The sequence below is a fragment of the Ambystoma mexicanum genome, chromosome 1p, assembly GCF_040938575.1.
Source record: "Ambystoma mexicanum isolate Mex_15411 chromosome 1p, UKY_AmexF1_1, whole genome shotgun sequence".
In the NCBI taxonomy this organism is placed as follows: Eukaryota; Metazoa; Chordata; class Amphibia; order Caudata; family Ambystomatidae; genus Ambystoma; species Ambystoma mexicanum.
Genome location: NC_090921.1, coordinates 59,255,965 through 59,278,375, shown reverse-complemented (window position 1 = coordinate 59,278,375; position 22,411 = coordinate 59,255,965). Strand labels below are relative to the sequence as shown.

The 22,411-nt window shown below is 42.8% G+C and overlaps 1 long non-coding RNA gene across 2 annotated transcripts in view; it reads left to right on the top strand.

Moving 5' to 3' along the window:
- Window positions 1–22,411, top strand: part of LOC138582445 (uncharacterized) — a 388,580-nt gene that overhangs the window by 343,347 nt on the left and 22,822 nt on the right. For both annotated transcript variants that reach the window (XR_011305059.1, XR_011305096.1), the window contains one exon: window positions 18,486–18,512. This is a non-coding gene — a long non-coding RNA (uncharacterized lncRNA). The remainder of the gene's footprint in view (window positions 1–18,485; window positions 18,513–22,411) is intronic.

Sequence of the window (22,411 nt, the reverse complement as noted above, 5' to 3'; positions counted from 1 at the left end):
GCGATGTGGAAAAGGTAGAAGGACTGGTTAAGAGTTACATGCCGCAAGTAGACAGCGCTTGTCTGCAGGTAGGGGGTGCCATAAACGGGGTTCTACAGCTAATCCAGCATGGAAAGGGGATTGTAGGCATCAGCCAATCAGATGTTCACATTGTTCTTTTGTGTCAAAAGACGGTGCGTGTACTGAAGATGGCAGAGGTGGAGACAGTCAGGGTTTTGGTGCTTGGTGATATTTTTGTCAATGGTTTACAGCACTATTCTGAAAGTAGGCATGTGGCTCACAATTTCGATGTGAGAGGAGTGGAGGTGGTGTGGAGTGCTAAGACTGATCGCAATGTTGCTGCAATTCTCCAAGTTTGCAGAGACATGCGTAGGATGACCAGTCCCCATGTGGTACTTTTGCACTACGGCGCTTGCCATTTGGGCTACGTGAGTTCAGGTACTTTGTTGGAAGATTTGGAGCAGTTGGTGCAAGCAGTCATTAACATATTTCCAACTGCGAAAGTCATTTTTTCTGGCTTACTCCCGAAAGGAAAATGGGACAACAGTTCTGTTTTCTGTCGTGATCCAAGTATTGGGAGGTGTAACATCAATCGCGGCATGCATGCTTTCATGTTACAAGCTGGTATGTTTTTCTGCAGCCACAAGAACATTGTTCCCAGTAATGTGGCTTATTTTGAATCGGGTGGTGTTGCGTCATCTTCTTTCGGAAATGCCATGTTCTTTTGGAATGTAAGGCTTGCTTTGGAGAAGGTTCTGTAATGATTGCAGGAGTAAAGTAAGAAGAAAAAATATTTACAAAAAATAAAATAACAGTTGTTTGTAAGGCATCTGCCCAAAAAACAAAAAAAGGCTCTTTTCAGAGCCCACCTTAAATAGAAAAAGTGGAATAATATTTAAATGTACAGTCGTCACGCTTTGATCCAGTACGTGTCCGCGGACATGGCGGTAGTCTGCAGGCAGCGCGTATTATAAACAGGGTTTCTGGGGTGGAGACACATGAAAATGAGAAGGTGCAAAAGTAGGGATTGGTCAGTGAAGGTCAGTGGGTGTGTTTTGAATGGAGACATTTAGTGAGAACGTCTTTTCCTAACAGGAGACTAGACAGCCATTGCTCTGTGTGTGCGAAAATAGATTATCTGGATTTTGGAAGACTCATGGATACATTGGTTGAAGGTGCATGAAGAAAGTTGCGGTCTATCTGCAGATCTTGGATTTCCATATGTGGAAGTGCACTGGCATGGAGTGCTTAGAATGAAGTGGCTGGACTTGGTACCTCTCTGTCCTACTTTACTGATAGAGCGTCATCCTGATATAATTATCATTCATTGCGAAGGAAACAGTTTAGGCCATGTCTCTGGAATTTCTTTGCAATTTGCAATGAAGGAAGGACTTGCGAAGGTCATGGAGATGTTTCCAAATTGTCAAATAGTTTTTTCCCGTATTGCACAAAGACAAATATGGCTGCGTTCTTCCGCATTTGGTCCACAAATGGAGAAAGCGAGGCGCAATGTCAATAAGGCTGTGTGTGCCTTTCTAAGAGATGTTGGCATGTCCTCATTCCATAATGAAAACATTTTGTTTCGCAGCACTTTCATTTTTCGCAGAGATGGAGTCCATCTCACATATGCTGGCAATCAGATTTTTCTTCGCAATGTACAAAATGCATTGCAACCTTTTTTGGATTCATAGTCGCCTATTTGGCAATCCGTTTTTTCAATTCCACAGTTTTTGAAACACACAAAACAGCACCAAAATGCTCATTTCAGAGCCACCACATACTACCAGAAAAAGGTGCATTGGAGTTGCTCTGTTTGCACCCTCCATTTTTGTGAAAAATGAGTGGGGGCCTACACCGGTCACTTGATAGTTCTATTGTTAAACTGAAAAAGGCAGCTCTGAAAAGAGCCTTTTTTAAATTTTTGTTGTTTTCCAGTTTTTTCAGCACACAACACACTAGGAGAGGAGGGTACAGGAGGGTAAGGAAGGGACACCAATCACGGGGATAAGAAACGGCAGGTGGAGAGAGAAAGATGTAGAGTATGCTTTACTTAGGTAGGGAGCAGTTCTTCTGGTGCTCGGTGACCGTAGTCTCAAAAGCACTTTGAAGAGTCTCCCCCCCTGCAATGTACTGTGTCGCAGTACATACACAATATTGTGACCCTGGCAAGGTAAGGATCAACAGCATCGCAAATGGCCTGTGAGGCAGCTGGAGGGATGCGCTCCCCCACAGGAGTGTCTCTTGTGGCGAGAGGATCGGACAAGGAGGATGCTGTGGAGGAACTCAATCTACTACGTTCTTCACATGGTACCACCTTACGAACTGTGGAGCGAAGTTAGGTGTCGCTTCATGGTTGTCGTACCAAAGATGTAAGCACCAGGTCTCCTGTGACTCAGCACCAAGTATGGGTGTTAGATGTCATCAATGACATTTGTGATGTCATCTTTGATGTCCTGGATGTTAGAGTTAGCAGTGCACAGTGGTGTGGGCAGTTATGGTTGCTTAGCCTACCATAACTGTCGAATTTCAGGGGTTTTTCGATTGTACATTGAACCATAATATCATATTTATAAAGCTATTTTAGTGAATTTCAGGGGTTTTTAGTAGTGCAACTTAACCATAACGTCCCCTTAACAAAGAGTTTTTTTTAGTGAATATATATATATATATATATATATATATATATATATATATATATATATATATATATATATATATATATATATATATTACACAGCCACATTAGTGGCTGTGTAGTTATGGTTATGTTGCTATTCCTATAGCAAGAGCACTTTTTGGGCGGCTTATAACTTCTCTTCCTGGACGAATCCACAGCAAACTTGGCAGAAAAAGTATATGTTCCACTCTGAATTTTTGTACAAAGATTAGTGAGGTTTGGCCCAGGGGAGGAAAAGTTATAGGGGGGGTTCCAAAATGTATTTTTTCGCATAGACTGAATGGGGGAAAAACTTTGCGCATGCCTACAGCCCAAACCGCTGGATGGATTTTCACCAAATTTGCAGCAGGGGCTTGGTCCTTTTGCAAATTTGGTGAAAATCCATCCAGTAGTTTTCTTTAAAATGATCACAAAGTAGGTCTAAAAAAATGAGTGATATCTATGTCTGCTCCACTGAGATACTTCCCTGTTCGCTGCGTGGGCAGGACACGATTGGCTAATTGGCTTGTGTCATGTCCGCGGACACGCAACGTGTCTGCCGATTGGCTGGAGTGAGGCCTGATGTGCGTCAGATTGTTCCGATGCGCTCACCATCTTGGATCTGCCGACAGCACGGTGGCGAACAGAGGCGAAATGCAGGTTTGGGGAGTGTTTTTCTGTGCAAGAGTGCTTGGGGAGGTTTGGGGAGTAAGAGATGGGTGAAATACTGTATTTGTTTTGGTGGCAGGTGCTACTAATGTATTCGCCATGCCTGCACTGTCAGGGATGGTCGTAATTAGTGAAAATGAGGGGTGTCCTAAGGTTAGTATTCCCGTCCGTGCTGTGCACAGGCAGGTTGAAACTGTTCTAAGGACACTCGTGGTGTCAGCGGACATTAAAATTGAGTATATGCTGCAGTTAAAATGTTTGATTCTATGGGTGTGATACTGAGTTATAAGCCACCATGGGTGTGACATGCTGCAGTGGTTGTGGCCAGGGCCTAGAGTCTTGGGTGCATGGCCGCAGGCTGTAGGCCGTAGGCATATCACACCCATAGATCACACCCATAGAATCGAATATCTATCAGGTGGTTGGGGCCTAGAGTCTTGGGTGCATGGACGAAGGCCGTGCACCCAAGACCCAGGTTTTGAGCACTGAAGTTATAAGGCAGAATGGGTGTGGTATGGTGCAGTGGTTGTGGTTGCGATATGCTGCGGTGGTTGTGGCAGGACCTAGAGTCTTGGGTGCATGGACAAAGGCCGTAGGCCATAGGCTATACACCCAAGACTCTAGGCCCTGGCCACGACCACCGCAGCATATCAATTCCATAGATCACACCCATAGAAATGAATATCTATCAGGTGGTTGTGGGCAGGGCCTAGACTCTTGGGTGCATGGCCAAAGGCCATGCACCCAAGACCGAATTTATAAGCACCGAAGTTATAAGCCAGCATGGGTGTTATATGATGCGGTGGTTGTGGGTGTGATATGCTGCGGTGGTTGAGCCAGGGTGTGGAGTCTTGGGTGCATCGGCAAAGGCCATGTACTCAAGACTGAAGTTATAAGTCACCATGGGTGGCTTAGAACTTCGCTCTCCCTGGATGAATTCGCACCAAATTTTTGATTCTATGGGTGTGATTTATGAGTGTGATATGCTGCAGTGGTTGTGGCCAGGGCCTGGGGTCTTGGGTGCATGGCTGCAGGCAAATCCTCTTTGGAGGATTTGCAGTCAGATCTTGTTGCATTTCTGTTTGAATTAGTTTTCTTTTCCAACGTTTTCCTTTTGTTTTGCATCAAAGTTGATTAGAAATAGACCCTCAAGTGTACGTAATCGTGATAGTGCTACGTAGCTCATGCCTTCTTTAAAAACTGTGTTACCAATATCTAGCAATGCTTTGTCTAGGGTAAGACCTTGGGATTTATGAATGGTGACTGCATATGCTAGAGTTAGAGAAAATTGTTCTCTGTGTACATACATATATTTGAAGAAAAGGAATTGAGTTGTTGAGCGCCCTATCCTTTTTACTTCTGAAAGTTTGTCAAAGAGAATATTGACAAACTGAATGTTGTTGTCACGTGGGTATGTTTGAAAACCAACAACTGTACCCAGTGCTCCATTAACTAGTTCTTGCTTCACGTCAAGGTTATGTTTAAGCATTACTCTACAGTTTAAGGATAATTTTAATATTTTCTCCAAACCAGCTGTGTTGGAGACAGAATTTTCTAAGGTATTTAGTCTTGTTGTGGCTTGTTGACACATGGGTAGTGTCATACCATCTACGTCCAGTTTGTCTGTGGAGCAAATTTCAATTATTTGTTGCATTTCTTTTTTCAACATTGTTTCATTGAATTTGGAACAGCTTGCAAGAGTTGCCATTAAGGACATACAATTGACATTTTTGTGCGCTTATTGTTCCATAACATCAGTAGCACATGATTTATCGCCATAAAGTGCATGGATGTGCCAGGTTTTTAATATTCCATGTGCTTCTTCAGATAGTACACCAACTCTAATACTTTTTACAATGTTGGTGTAAGTGAGGTCTGCAGATTGCCACATGTTTTCTGTTAATTCTCTTTATTGGAAATGTTGCCAAAGTTTGACATTTCCTATGCTGCCAACAGTTTTACAGCAGAGTTTGTGTCCTAAGGTTTTAAAAATAGCTTCATCTTACACTGGTGTCAATTGAAGAAGATCTCCGACAACAATAATGTGTTTTCCTCCAAAGAGCTCTTCGTAGTTTGTTTTAAGTACTTCTTGCAATCTGAGGTGAATCAAAGCCAACATTAGGTTGGAGACCATGCTCACTTCATCTATTAGTAGCATTTTCATTTGTTTTAACACTCTGCGTAGTTCCATTGCAGCTTCTGTAGAAAGTTTGTAATAGTCTCATTTGTTTTGGTGTTCTACTGGAAGGAGTTGTAATCGGTGTAAAGTGACACCGCCTATGTTGTAGGCAGCTATACCTGTGGGGCAGTTACAACAGTTGACAGTTTGTTTTTTGTCAATTGTTGAAGGAACTTGCTGATGATTTTGATTAAGAATGTTTTGCCTGAACCAGCTTCACCACTGACGTACAGAAGTATAGGTTTGTAATTTTGGCAGGTACATTCTTTATTTTTGTGTTGTACACCATGTGCAATTTCTTTTGTTATTTCTTCAAAAATGGTGCGCTGGTCTTTGATTCTAGTACAGTTAAGTCTTCTGTATCTTCTTAATAGTGACACATGGTGTTTTCTACTTCTGTCATGGCTAATTCTGCCTCATTTGCTATTAGTGGCTGTCCCAGGGGTTCTTGGCTTCCTGTTACAGAAGGTTGACTACTGTCAGGAGTGTCCTTATCTAGTTGGGCCTGAAGTTCTTCTTTGTGTTGCTATTCATTGTGCAACATTGTTTTGTAATGCGTAAAGTTTATATCAGTGATAGTGCTTTGATTTGTTTTGAAAGCGTCTTCATAGGAGTCATAGTTATCTAGTATCTATTCTTCTTTTCTCCATGGTTTAAAAAGTTGTAGCAGGGACATGTAATATAGTTCTTTTTGTTGAGGAGTTTTTAATGAAAATTTGATATGATTAATTAATCTTCGTTTGGTAAGTTTCACTAAGCTGCCTTCACAATCTGTCACTCTATATCTACCTTTTTCTTCATCTGGTTTTATATTATTTTTATATGTAAAGTTTTGGGCTATGTGGTATAGACACATGGTTTCCAAAGTGGTACTCCTGTTCGGGTAGTATGTGTCTAGTAAATAGTTTTTTCAAAATGTCTTGGCTGTTGGGATAATTTTTGGCTATTGTTTCGATGTCCTCATATGATTTGAGAACTCTTTTTCTAGATTTAGCAGGACCAAGACTTAGCCATACTATATTTTCAGATTTTCCATACAAAGCAGTACTGGTTAAACAATCTGCAGCTTCATAGGAGCCACATTCTTTATGAGAGAGCATTTCTATGCCTAAGCTGTACAATTTCTGAGATAGTGTTTTGTCTGATGATAGGTCATTCCAGAGGTCTTGAAGCTCTGTTTTTTCTGCTTTTGTTAAGTACGCTGTAACATATCGTGCAACTGCAGTGGAATTGTATGCAATGTACTGCACATCTATGTTTGCATTCCATAAGAGGGCAATGATTGCATTGTAATCATTGATATATTTTGATTCTTCTGTTGTTTTTATGTAATACGTGTTCTTAGGTGATTTACCTTTAACACTATGTCTAACTATTTATTTATTTATTTATTTATTGCATTTATTACTCGCCCAAACCCTTGGGTACCACGGCGATGTTACAGACAGCTTGGTTAAAACATTTCTTGGACTTTGCCAATCGGGCGCAGTGCATGTGAATACAAAATAATCATACACGAAGACATTAAATGCAGGGTTTCAGTACAATGATATTTCCTGAAGCATGGAGGGGGATTTTTTAGTCTTGGTTAAATAGCCACGTTTTCAGGGATTTCTTGAAACCTGAGAATGTTTGCTCATTTTTGATGGGGAGGGGAAGAGTGTTGCAATATGTGGGTGCGAGGTATTGGAAACTACTGCCTCCTGCCTTGGTTGTCTTGTAGCGGGGGATAGCTAGGAGTAATTGACTGTTAGATCTGAGGGGCCTCTTAGATACTTTTCTGGTGATGGCGTGGTTGAGGTAGATGGGGACACATGAGTGGATGCATTTGAATGTGACGCACAGAGCTTTGAATGTGACCCTGGCTTTGATGGGGAGCCAGTGATGGTTTCTTCTAATATTTGAGATATGATCTGACTTCCTTATTCCAAGGGCCGCCCGAAGGGCTTTATTTTGGATAAGCTGTAGTTTGTTTAGATTGGCTTTTGAGGTACCCAGGTAGAGTACGTTGCAGTAGTCGAGCCTGGATAAGATTAAAGCTCTTGCCAGCGTGATACAATTGGTGGGTGTCAAGAATTGGCGACTGAGAGCAATAAGTTTTGCGGTGTAGGATGTAGAGGAAGAGAGGGCGTTGATGTGCTTGGTCATGGTGAGGTTGGCATCAAGGTAGACACCTAGTGTTTTCACTTGTTTGAGTACTGATATGTTTGTGCCATCAATGTTGATGGATGAGTAATCAGGATGTAATGCTTCTATTTTCGATTGGGAGCCCACAATGAGAACCTCAGTCTTCTCATCATTGAGACAGAGGCTATTTAGTGCCGTCCAATTTTGGATTATGGCATATATTTTGTTGATAGTGTCGGTGTCTTGAGTGTAGTCTCCCGATAAAGGGATGAGGATCTGGGTGTCATCTGCAAAGTTGGTGTAGATGACACCCATGTCGTCTAGCGCTGAGAAGAGGAGTTTAGTGTATGCATTGTATAATGTTGGTGAGAGACAGGAACCTTGGGGGACACCAATGGGTACTATGATGGGGTTGGCTGCTTGTTTACCTATGGCGACCCTGGAGGTGCGGTCAGCAAGAAAGGATTTGATCCAGGTAGTAGCTTCGGTGGAGAAGTTGAAGTCTTTCGCTAGTGTGGCGCACAGTTTATTATGGTCTACTAAATCAAACGCTGCGGAGAGATCGAGTAGGAGGAGGATGCAGAGTTTCCCTGAGTCTCTGATGGTATCCATCTGGATTTTTAAGTCAAGGAGCGCCTGTTCTTCTAGGTCTTCTGGTTCTGCGTGACTGTAGTCTCGAAAGCACTTCGAAGACTCTCCCCCCTGCAGAGTACTGCGTCGCAGTACATACACAATATTGTGACCCTCGAAAGGTAAGGGTCAACAGCATCGCAAATGGCCTGTGAAGCTGCTGGAGGGATGCGCTCTCCCACAGGAGTGTCTCTTGTGGTGAGAGGAGCGGAAACAGAGGATGCTGTGGAGGAACTCAACCTACTACGTTCCTCACAAGGTACAACCTTGTGAATGTCCACACCGTGGAACGAAGTTAGGTGTCGCTTCATGGATGTGGTACCACAGCTGTATGAACCATGTCACCCATGATTCAGCACCAATTTACACTTGTTACAGGTGACCCTGTTCGCAAATGCTTTTGGTATGTTACCATAAACGGTAAACAACCACCACACCCAAGACTCCCAGCGAGTGCTGGTAGTAGGGAGTTCCTCCACCTCATTCTCTTCATCCTCTTCATCCTCATTCTCTACATCCTCACGCACGTTCTCCTCTGCAAGCCCTTGGGGAGGTGGTGGTGGTGGAGGGTTTGGGGTGGTGCTGAGGCTGATTTAGCAACAGCAGCCAGGGATGCCATTAGGGTTGATGAGGTAATCTCAGCTAGAGCACTAAAGGCAGCAAAAGTCAATCTGCAATAGCCAGAAGTACAATGAAGATCAGCTCTGGGGTGTGGGCTGTTATAGGGGTAGAGAGGTGTGCCTCGAGAACATATCGAACACTCAAATGCGTTCAAAAAGTTACAAAAAATATGTGGAAAGCCAGGGCCATTGTCTGGGACATGTGAAATGGTGATTTTTTATTGTAAAATAATTTGAATTGTCTGAATAAGTTCTTTTGAAATGTTGGGCACCCGGACAGAGTCTGCAAATTAGGACACATGTTCAGCGTGGGTGCAGTCACATGATAATGTCAGGAACACGTCCGCGAAGGGAACGGGTGTCTACGGACTTTGTTCGGGTCGTGAAACTAATTAAAAGTGCGACACAAGTGAGACGGACAGTTACGGACAGAAACGATGTTCGCAGGACTTACGGGTATGGTGCGCCTGTGCGTAGATGTTCTGCAGACTGTACAGACAGGTATAGTGTCCACCTCCATTTTGTTTGACTACGGACATCCCGGACACTGCGCCTGTTCTACGGACAGTTCCATCTTGTTTGCGAACGGTACGGACAGGTATAGTGTCCTTAGGACACCCCCATTTTGTTCTATTATGAACATCCCGGACACCTGGTATGTTCTAAGAACAGTTTCATCTTGGTTGCGAACGGTGCAGAGAGGTATAGTGTCCTTAGGACAGCCCCATTTTGTTCATTTACGGACATCCCAGACAGCTGGTGTGTGCTAAGCACAGTTCCATCTTGGTTGTGAATGGTGTGGACAGGTGTAGTGTCCACATTTTGTTAATTACGGACAGGCCGGACAGGCGCGCTGTCCGCGGACATTTGAACTACTTTGAAAAAAAAAAAAGACACAAAGAATTTAATTACAAGAAACATAACATTTTTTTTATTACATACATATATACAAATTATGAAAGAGAGGGGGAAGCAGAAACTGATACAAAAATTGGAATTAGGGGTTTGGAGAGGATGGATGGGAGGGGATGAAGGGATCTCTCATCAAAACGTTTATCTTGTTGTTGACTGTTTGGGGATAGTTAATGGGACATGGAGAGGGGGCACAGGTACAGGTGGGACAATGGTACTTAATTTTTTCTTTGATGTGGTCCTCCACTAACTGTTTCAAACTATTTAAATTTTCCTTCAACATGTCTACTTTCTGTTCAATGCGTTCAAGAGTCTTTTCCAATGTGTCTTTTGGAGTAACATTTTCAATGTTTGTATGGTCTGTAAAAAATAAACACATATATGTTAAGTACACATTAGGTAATGATTATTAATTTCGTTGTATAGACAAGTGTCTACCATTATTAACACTGTCTTCAGACATTTCCTCCTGTGGAAAATTGTCGTCCAACCACTCCAAAGTACTGCACATTTCTGTGTGAAAAACTAAAATATATTAATTACACTGTACCTCATACTAAAAGTAGAGCAATATATAAAGAAAAATGAACTTTGCTTACTAGTTTCTGTTAAGTTGTATTCGTTGTGTTGTGTAGGTCTACTGCTACTTCTAGCTCTGCAGTTTCTGTGAGGTAATTATATTGGAGGTATATCTTTTTTGTTATGGTATAATCCATTTTATTACAAATCATACTTCAATGGATGCTTGATGTGTTAAATATGTAGGTTCCACTGCTTATTTATCAATATATATAGTGTGTATATGTGCGTAGTTTTGAACTTGCATAGTTTTTATATGGTATGATAGAACAATGTTGTCCGCGGACATCAAAATCATCAAAATCATTAGCGGGGTGTTCGGTATGTTCTAAGTTAATTGTATCAAGTAAGGGAATCCTAGCAAACATCTATCAAATTACACTATGAAAATGTATATTCAGTAAAAAACCTTTGTTAAAGAGATGTTATGGTTAAGTTGTGCTACTAAAAACCTATGAAATTCAGTAAAAAAACTTTGTTAAAGGGACGTTATGGTTAAGTTGCGCTACTAAAAACCTACAAAATTCAGTAAAAAAACGTTGTTAAAGGGACGTCATGGTTCCAAGTAAAACCAAAAAACATTTGAAATTCGCCAGTTATGGTAAGCTATGCACCCATAACTCGTGCCAACGCCCTGCACTGCTAAGACTAACACCCAGGATATCAAAGATGACATCACAAATGTCAAGTTGCTATATTCTTAATATACACCGGCCTGGTTCCTAGCTCGTTGTTGGTACAGGGGGTATTTGCTGGGTGGTGTGAGACAGGTTGGAGGCCTTACTAAAGTTGAATCTGTATAAGCGCTTTGGGTGCGCGCCACCTTGCTTGGGGGGGAGAGACTTCCTGAGTTGCGAGTGACTGCTTAATAAATCATGACAAAGCTGGGGGCTCGTGGCCGGGATAAGAGAGAGTCTTCACTTGTGACAGTGCAGTAGCAGCAGACTATTCATTTGGGTGTAATTGCATTACAGTGGGTGGAAAGTTGTGTTGCATTGTGAATGTGCCATTCAGACCTGTACCCTGGTTCCAGGGCAGTGTATAGATAAAACAGTGTTGATTTTAAGTTGTCATTGTGAGTGTAAACTAAGCAGGAACAGGGTTGATATTTTTTCACTTGCAAAGAGAGTGTATAAGGTGCAGAACTCATTTCAGAATGAGCACCGTAGAAATTAATAATGCCAGGAAGCACCTTCTATCCAAATTGTTTATGAAAGGTGAATGGGTAGAACAGGACCATGAAATGCAGCATGCTAGAATGATGCAGGAGGTTACCGCCACAAATGTGGACATGTGGCAGGATAATGGGCTATTTTATCAGGCCCTGACAAACGTTTACATGACATAAACCAGCAAAGATTAGCAAATTACCCATGTATTTCCATATGCTGGTCATGGAAGAAAGACACCAGAATAGTGTGGCCTCTTTGCAAAACCTGGCTGAGCTTTTGAATCAAGGCGAGAAAGAGCTTAAATACTTAGAAGGAAAAGTGCAACAGAACCAAAATTTGGAGTTCAAATTAGGAAATATTGAACACCTCAAGATGAGTTGAAAACACAGCAGCGAGAAAATGTACAGTGAGAAACACCATTTTCTGCACTTCAAGGGTAGTATAAAGAATGTGTTGAGAATGTGGAAAATGATGGCATGTCATGTTGAATATAAAATGCATTTTCTTTGAACAGAAATAGATATAACAATACATTTTTATTCATCATAAATATATGGGAGAGACATCCCTGAAGTAAAACAGTTAATGGAGGCTTGCATATTGTAAACGCACAAGAGATGAATTAGCCTTTAACATTGCTGGGAGGGTCCATGCTAGTTCTGTTCCTTAAAAGAATAATCTAAAGTGGCGATATAAAAGCTCAATGCAGTTAGATATATGTCCTCTAGAATCATTTCTCAGCTAAGTTTCTAGAATTGGTGGATCTGAGAGGGATGCCACTGGGGGACTGCATTTTTGCCAATGTTTTTGAAATCATATGCACGGCTTAAAACAAAATTTGCAAATGCATGCTTTTGGGACTAGGCAGCTGCTCCTCATGCAGGTTTAGTGAAAATGTGTCTAGTGGTTTGGTCTGTAGGTGCAAGCAAATGTGTTCCATTCATGCCCATCAGGATTTCAAATCTTTTGGGACCCTACTATAACTCTGCCTCCTATAAGTCTGTCAGGCTAATCTCACTGTGATGCCAGGTGTCGGAAGTGGCCTCTATCGGAACCCAGCAAGGTGCGGCTTGACACGTTTGTGCTCCTGGTGTGGCTCCCTTACTCTAACCTCTTATGGAACGGTGCACAGAGAGCTGGCAGTGAGAGGCAGATGTTTGCTTCTTCCTATTGCTCTGTGGTCCGCGGCGTGTACCGTGCAGCATCAGGTGGCTCTCGGCTTCTTCGGAGCTAGAAGACCGCTAGTAGACCACTGGTTAAACTATGGCAGTGGCAGTGCAGAACTGAGGGTGGTTAGTTGAGGTGACTTTATTTCGCTTGCGGCCGGTGCCTTTATTAACAGTGGGTGAGCACCCTCAGTGTATTCCTCAGCACCAGCTCCAGCACCAGCACCGTGACCAGGCTGGCTAGGGACCGCCCTTGAGACTGACCAGGGCTATGCTAGTGTCGGAGTAGGTTGCTGCTACATCCAGCTTGGCCGAATAGCTCTTGCCCACAGCGTTTAATACTTACTGATCATTGACTGGTTTTTCCTTACACTTAATGTGTTGAAATAGGCATAAGCATATGTATATGCGTTATGAGCAGTTGCTGAACAAGCTGGAGTAGCAGGTGGGGAGACTGCTGGAGTGACTAGTTTGATCCCTGCATTCATTTAGAACTGGCTAAGACTCCTGCCATTTCTAACCACTGTAACACTTATTTAGTATAGTTTTGCTCCTGAGTATCTGTGTAGAAAGCATCTGACGAAAACATTGGTATATTCATATAGAGTAAATGTATCATCACTGTGGTGCCTGACATAGAACAATCTGCGTGGAAAAATGAGCACCTCTGGATCGAGCTATAATTTTTGTAGAATGAATGGAAAAGTACTTACAGTCAGTCTGGGCAAAAAGGATGGCAAAGGCAAAACTAAAAAACCTGTTCCATTAACAGCGGGTGCTATTACCTCCTTTTTCCAGCCTAACCAGCCAGTAGAGTAAAATCTGACATCTCCGGAAACTGTGGAACCAACCACTGAACCTGCCACCAACTTGCATGGCAAGTCTAATGACGGAGATATAGACAATCATTCTCTATTGGAGATGTGTCTCTCAATGCAAAGATAAATGACCCATGCTTTGCCTAGGGTATTGGGAAACTGTATATCGAATGCCTTATCACCCAATTTAGTGCATCCGCCGAATACGGCAAAAAGGCTATCTGTCTCACCGAATCTGGAGGCACATGCAGACCATTCGGTAATGAACCATCTATGGACTCTTACTCCACACCGGATGCGTTAAGGGAATTACAATCATCAGTTGCTTCATTGCAATTCGCACTTAAGATAGTATTAAAAATGTGTGGATGCATTTTGGAGAATACTATGATTTTGGCTCCTGTAAATTAGGCAAACTGTAACTTGACGGATTAGGCTGAGAACAACTTGTGCATAGCTGTAGGGCTGGCTGCGGCTGAGGCAAATGAGATTCCAATCCAGGAAATTAATGTGTCCAACAACTCAGAGATATTTATTTTCCCGTAAGCAGTGGAGACTGGCAAGAAGAGCTGTCATGAGTAAGCGTCCGTGTGTCGAGGCCTCACCATTACCTGCGAATGCTCTACCTGGAAAGACTAAAAAAAAGATGTAAGAAAAAAGTGACACGGGCGAAAAAGCAAAAACTAGCAAAGGTGCTCTGCTTGACTAGCTGGCTGATTACTGATAAGGATGAGGGTGTTTTGGTGGCCGAGGAAAATTCGGCCGAGCTCTCAGCTTCTTTTACGGAAGAGGAGCCAGACAAGATTTCTTCTACTCCTCTTCGCAGAAGCCAGAACTTGCAGATAAGAGAAAATGTTAATTTAACATTGATGGACACAGTCCGAGTTTTAGCTTGGAGCAAGAAGAACATATGCATCTTTAAGAACCTCTACCAAAAATGTGAATCCGACTGGCTTAGGAGAACTGAATTCTTGACCAGATTGCATTCAATCCAGCAACTGAGAGTATTAAGATCAGTGGATTTTGAATTCATAGAGCCACTCAGCTGTTTTAACACCAATGTTTCGGCCATTCATTGTGAATTTCAATCCACTATACAATTAATGTGATCATACAAAGATAATCTAGCTGAGGTGGATTTTCAACTTGATGTGGATCCTGGAAAGGAAGACCTCACCTGCCCTAGGATGAAGTCAGTGGAGCCCAAGAGTAAGATAACGGTTCCCTCTTTACTCAAAGAGAAATCCCCACAGATGGATAACATCCAGAACATCTTCAAGTGGTTGGCAGAAGCCCTTCCGGTGGCCATTAATAAGGAATGAAACTTCTCAATCATGTCCTGGAATTGCAGTGGTTTTAACCACCTGTTTTTGCCAGGAGGCTCACTGTCTGAAATCACTAAGTATACATGCTTCTGTTTGCAAGAAACATGGCTTACTTCTCAAGTTTTACTAAATGGCTACACGCTGTATCAATCTATTGCCAACAAGGGACATCGGGTTAGACCTTATTGGGGCTTATTGTGGGAATTGCACACAATGTGAAGTCATGTCAGATTGAGACCAAGCTTGACACATTTCGTATTGCTGTTGAATTTTAACTATTAGCTGCAGATCACAAAAATAAAGTCTTACTAATTACTCTATATTCCCCTCCGGGCACTGTCCAAAAAGAAATAATACAAGCATCTATGCATGAGATTATGTTAAAATGGTCCCTTAAACTGGGAAATAAATGTATTGTCATTATTGGGGATTTTAATTGCCACATGTTGGGAGGGAAATGGCCCTCAAACAACCCTCTCTTAATACCTGACAGTAGTATGCTCCATTCAATAGCAGATCTGGTGGGACAGCGATGGCTGAGTTTTTTTAATCACTGGGATATGGAAATGATGAATGGAAGATCGATTGGTGACAATCCTGACAAAGAAAAGTGGGATGCAATCTCTGAATTCTGTGGTCCTTAAGAGAAGGGCTGAACTCTACCTGAAGATTGCCAGTACATCAAGTAACCAATTACTGGTCTCTTTGCAAAATGAAGTGTATAGGGAATCAAAGAAGTTGCCTTTAAAGGCCAATATTGAACAATTTTGGCCACTTTAAACTGGAGTAATCGACAGGGAGAATTCTCCCCCTCTGCTAAATCTGCTCTGTCAACAAAAATAGATCTCGGCGAAAAAAGTGTTTTGTTGCAATGTACAATGTGTGGTTAGTGATTGAGAGTTTATTAGGCATCTCTGTTTGAATATAATTGATGTGCTTGGTATTTGATCATCTTGAATCTATCAAGCTTCTGTTGGAAATGGAATGTAGAAGATTTATTATGTATATAAGATAATGCCTTTAAGGTATTTTTATTATGTTTGAGTTAATATGATGTGACTCAGTAAGTATGTATATGTATTATTTTAGATATGCAAATAATTTTTTATGTGAATGTTTACATATGATTTGTAATTATGTGAAAAGTTTACATTATTATTATTATAACTCTGCCACAGCATCACCAACCTGAACCAAACTTTCCAAAAAGGATTCAGAGTCGGGTTTATGTTTTTTTAAAAGAGTCATGAGTGCCAAAGTCATAAGCCACTCAAAAGTTCAATTCCTATCTTTAAACCAATCTAACCATGAGTACAGGGGTCGCTATCGTAGACCATGTAATATAAATGAAAAGAAAAAAAGGAAAAGAAATGCATTCATTTTAAACAGACTTAAACATTGGGCCTCATTACGGGTCACGCGGTTTGGAAATGACGGTGGTGGTAAACCCGCCGCCACCGTTGTTTCTGGACCGGGTGATCTCGAGTTCTGCAGGCGGGAGGTGTCATTCCAGCCAGGTCTGACCTGGAGGGTTGAACACCTCCCGCCTGCAGGCGGACGTGGAAACACCAGCACCATCACGAGATGGTGCCAGTGTTTCGACTTCCCCATTTCCATTGAGTCCTATGGGACTCAATGGGAATGGGATTTACCGAATTCCGCCTCCGGAATTCCCGGGTCACCAGGGTCGTAATGCCCCGATAATTCCGGGAATCATGGAGGCAGAATGGTAATACGAGTCCGGCGGTAACCTGCCGGAATTTCAGGCACGGTTACCGCTGGACTTGTAATGAGGCCCAATTATCTCTTTGGTAAAAGACACTTCCAAATCTTATGACCCTCTGCTTTGTCTTGGTTAAACATTTTGGGGCACGTCATTATCCCAACAATAATGATCCATCCTTTGGTCTATATGGCTATAATAATGCTGATCATTTTATTTTATTAGATTTGAAGAGGTATTTTGTAGAGGTAAAACGATGAGAAATGGAGAACATGTTTACTTTCTCCCACTTTGGGGTCATCTAACCATTCAGGGGAGGAGATGACATGCTCTGACTCTGAAGCGGGCTACCCTTGCAGTAGAGGAGATGGCTTCCTCTGACTGTGAGGTCAGCTATCACCTGGAGGTGAGGAAATTACATCCTCTGACTGTGAGGTCAGCTATCCCTACGGGGAAGGAGATGACATTCTCTGACTGTGGGGTTGCTATCCCTGCAGGGAAGGAGATGACTTCCTCTGACTGTGGGGTCAGCTATCCCTGCAGGGGAGAAAATGGCATCCTCTGACTGTGGTTCTGCCTTCCCCTGGAGAGCAAAAGATTACATCCTCTGACTTTGAGGCTGGCTACCCCTGCAGGAGAGGAATTAACATCCTTACACTGTGGGTCCGGCTACCTTTGTGATTAACCATAAATACTGAGGAAATATCAAAATGCTTGTCAGTGGAATCTGTATATGGCTATCATTTTGCAAATAATTGTGTTATACATGATTTGGAGAGGTACTTTGTAGAAGCAAAATGGTGATTAAAATTAATGTGTGTATTTGTTTGGCTTAATTTTCCTTTCCATATATATTTGTGTGGTTCCCTGTGGCAACCTAATTGCACAGAATAAATACATAAATACAATTATAAATAATTTCATTGGAATGGTAGCTACCCTGCAAGTGATGTGATGTCATCCTATGACTGTGGGATCAGCTACCCTTGCAGGGGAGGAGATGGAATCCCCTGCCCCTGGATTCTGCTACACATCCAGGGGAGGCGATGACATCCTATGATTTTGGGGCAATGGAGTAACTTTGCTGCAAATGTTGGGGGGGGCCATGACGTCGAAATGAAAGGTGCCACTGTCAAATGAGTGGGATAAAATGGTGTGCCACAATGGTTGGGGGGGCAAACACCCTTGTCCCCCCCTGTAGGTGATATCCTCTGGCTCTGCCACCAGTTACCTCTGCAGGGGAGGAGGGCATATCATCTGACTGGGTTTTGGCTATCCCTGCCCAGGAGGAGATGGCATCCTATGACGGCGGCACCAGCAACCTTCAAAGATGCAGATGAAACTAACTGAACACTCTGTCTGTATATTATAAGGGGAGCTGGTGGGGATTTTGCGATAAACCATAAACATTGGGGAAGTATCAAAATGCATATTGTCATAAGAAGCTGATAATTCAATTTTCATGAAAGTAACCTGGGAAGATAGCTTTGTGTGGTTAACCACACACCTCAGACGTATGTCACCCTACAGTGACAGGTTGAAATAAGGGTTTTTGAATGCCATGCACGTGACCATTTCCTTCTAAGGGGCAGATTTTGGGTGATCCTTTTCATAAGATCCTGCCCATGAGCCAATATCTGTGTACCCCTCGGATGAAGGACCACATTGAGCACAGAAATCAGTTCATGAATAAAGCAAAATTAGCTGCTTTGAGGTCTAATGCATCCTGTGTTCTTAAACAAAGTATGACACAATAACTACACATGCAAACATATGTGCAACTGTCATGTAGTCTGAACCATTTGTAATGAAAATGATGAATCTGGTTATTAAAGTAAATGGACAAGTAAAGACCAATGTGCGAAACAAAGTGAAAATTAATTCAATGAATGTTTCTGCCCACTTGCAGGTGTTGTTTGGCCCCTTCCTAAACTCGGTAAGTGCCCAAAGGTTTTAGAGTGGTAACATCTTAAAAGTTCATGATTGGTTTGCAAAATGTACCTTTGTGCCTGTGTTATTTAATTTAGCTCATAAATGCATGTCTTGCAGAACCCCTACAGGCCGGGTAGTAGTGTTAACCTATGGTAAGTTAAGTAGGTGCCTTAGAAAGAGAAATGTTAAACACTAATGACATTTATAGTTAGTGTTTACAGACATTGGCAAATTTAAGAATACGTTAAAAGATCAAATTGCTCATACAAAGTAGTGACTGTAGTGACTGTAAAAATGGTATTGTACATTTTGACCGCACCCAAAAGTTTGCATGGACAAAAAGTCCCAAAAATGCTACCAACAAAGGTTTAAACATCAAAAGTTCGAACCCATGGTGGTGGCATTATAGATAACTATATTAAAAAAAACTGTGGGGACTGCAGGTTGTCCCCCGCAACATCCCGCTCACTATGCTGTGTTGTATAGTGAGCGGGGTGTTACGGGGGACTCCGCTGCAAGGATCCCAGGATATGCTAACCTATGTAACCCGATTCAAGCAATTAGTCAAGGAAGCTGATTGGTCCCCTGAGGCGAGTTTTACCCTTTTTAGGAGAGGACTGAATGAGGAGATTAAGGATGAGTTGGCCAGAGTGGCTCTCCCAAACTCATTCCAGGTACTAATGGACCTTGCCTTGCAAATAGATGTCCGTATCCAGGAAAGGAAAGCAGAGAAGAAGAAATACAGAGGTAATCCTCCGAACGTGTCCTTTGAGAGTACCACCAAGACGGACACAAAGCCAGATCCGTCTCTGAACCAGAACCCATACAGATAGTAGCCTTCCGTGGACCTATATCCCCGCAAGAAAGGATGAGAAGGATTCATACGGGGTTGTGCATGTATTGTGCCTCAGACAAACACTTAGTTAGGGAGTGTCCTCTAGCCCCTCCTCAGCGTTCGGGAAACGCCAGCTCCCGATCCTAGATGGAGGAGAGCTTCGGGAGAGAGATGTTTGCTCCACATCAATTCCATCCTTGAACTCTCCTGGACAAAACAATTTGGTGATACTACAGGCCAACCTATCGCCCTCCAAGAATAAGACCTATCCCATTCTGGCCTTGGTAGACTGTGGAGCTATGGGAATTTTCATTGATCAAGATTGGGTTGTTAGTCATCATATTCCATACGAGGCACAAAGCACCATGCAGCCGGTGGAAGCAATCGATGGAAGACCCCTCACTTCAGGACCCATAAGCCTGCAGACAAAAGAGATCCAGCTTTCTATAAACCATCACAAAGAGCGGATTACATTAAACATCATCAAGTCAGCTCATTACCCCATGGTATTGGTATGCCCTGGTTACAGAAGCACAATCTGTACATCAATTGGACAGCAGGATCACTATTCCTAGGCTCAGAGTTTTGTATGTCCCACTGTCTATTCCTGGATCCCTCCTCGACACCCCCTAAAGAACCACCAAGAGACCAGCAAACACCACTCATGGTTTCCAATATCATACAAGTCCCAGCGGCCTATCAGGGAAATGCTGATGTATTTTCAACTGCCATAGTCCAAGCCTTACCCCCTCACAGACCTGAAGACTGCACCATAGACACAGATCCCTCAGCAGTGATTCTCTTTGGCAGAATGTTCATCCTTTCCGAACCTAAGAAAAAGGCCCTCTGAGAATACCTGGATACCAACCTTGAAAACGGCACCATAAGACCTTCAAAATCTCCAGCGGGTGCTTCGTTGTTCTTTGTTCCCAAGAAGGTCACCAAGGAACTCAGACCTTGCCTCGACTATCATGGCCTAAATCAATGCACCCTCAAAGATCGGTACCCACTGTCCCTGATCTCGGATATCCTGGAAGCTGTGAGAGGCGCCGTAATATTCATGAATTGGATTTCCGGGGTGCCTATCATTTGTTCCGTATCCGGGAAGGAGACGAATGGAAAACAGCCTTTAGAACACCCTTTGGTCACTATGAATATCTAGTCATGCCCTTTGGACTAGCTAATGCCCCTGCAGTTTTTCAACGTTTTATGGATAGGGTGTTTTCTGACATGTCATTCCTCTTCGTCATTGTCTATCTGGATGACATATTGATCTTTTCCAAGGATCCTCTAAAGCATGTAAAGGCAGTATTACAACGACTTGTGAACACAAACTTTTAGCCAAACCAGAAAAATGCTTGTTTCACGTTACTTCTGTTCACTACCTAGGATTCATCCTTAGCCCAGAAGGAATTGGTATGGACCCTTCAAAGGTAAAGGTCATATTGGCATGGACCGCTCCCACGTCCGTGAAACAAGTTCAATCCTTCCTGGGGCTTGCCAACTTCTACCAGAAGGTCATATCTACCTTTTCCGAGATCGTTCAGCCGATCGTTGCTCTCTTGAAGAAAGACACCCCCTTCATCTAGTCTACACCGCAAGATAAGGCATTCCAACGTTTAAAGACAGAGTTCACGCAAGCCTCCATCTTGGCCCAACCCGACATAAATCGACCATTCCTAGTGGAAACAGATGCCTCTAACTACGCCATAGGAGCGGTCTTGAAGCAGGAACTTGAGGATAAACTGGAACACCTCATTGCTTACCTTTCACGAACCCTGACTCCCAGTGAGACACATTACTCCATCCTGGAAAAGGAACTGTTAGTCATCCGCCAAACCTTCACTGAATGGCGACATCTACTTCTGGGTGCTAGATATCCAGTTCAGGTCCGGACGGACCATCAGAATCTTCAAATTCTACAGTCATTGGAGTGTAGGAACAGTCGTCAGGTGCGTTGGGCCTACTTCTTTGCCCAGTACCAGTTCCACATCACTCATGTTCCCGGATCACAAAACCTGATTGCTGATGCCTTATCTCAATGTCCTGACTATGTAGCTACTGAAGATAGGGCCTATCCTAAGATGTTTCCCCACACGATCTTTGTAGCTCAAGCAGTCAATCTCCGGAAGAAATTCGAGTGCAAACCCAATCCTCTGATCTCTGGAAGGATATTTCAAGTAAGAATCAATGGAACCTAAGAGTTAAGGAAGGATATTTATTCAAGGACAATGCACTGGTCATTTCTACACAGAAATGACAACAAAGAATAATAAACCTCTGTCATGATACCCTTCACTCCGGACATCGTGGCATAACCAACACCCTCCGTCTCATACAAAGACAGTTTTGGTGGCCTGGAATGAAGACCAACGTACAGCAGTACATCAAAGCTTGTACTATCTGTAGTCAAAATAAACATGATAACAAGAGACCAGCGGGTATTCTACTGCAACCTACACTGCCAACAAGGCCATGGGAATTCATTGCTACAGACTTCATTTTGGAATTACCACCTTCCTGAGGATACACAATCATCATGGCATCATGGTTACCATAGACTTGTTCACTCATATGGCTCATTTTACACCCCTGTGTAAGCTACCATCCTCGTCCGAGCTTGCTGGAATCTTCCTGGAACACATATTCCGTTTGCATGGACCTCCTTCCAAGATCATATCTGATCAAGGACCTCAATACGTCTCTCAATTCTGGAAACATCTCTGTTGCATTTTGGGAATCCAACGCGCCCTCTAATCTGGTTACCATCCCCAAACCAACGGGGCCACAGAACGTGCTAATCAGACCCTGGAGCACTATCTTTGATGTTTTGCCACCAAGGTTCAGGATGACTGGTCGCTCCTGATACCCGTGTCTGAATTCGCCTACAACAATTCCGATCATTCAGCACTTAAGACCAGTCCCTTTTATTGTAGCCAAGGTTTCCATCCATCGGTTCTACCCTCTGTTCTCCCTCATCCTACACCAGTACCTACTGTCGACTCCTGGATAGAAACCCTCATCAACGTACACCAGGAGGCCAAAGAAAACATAGAGAACGCCAGAAC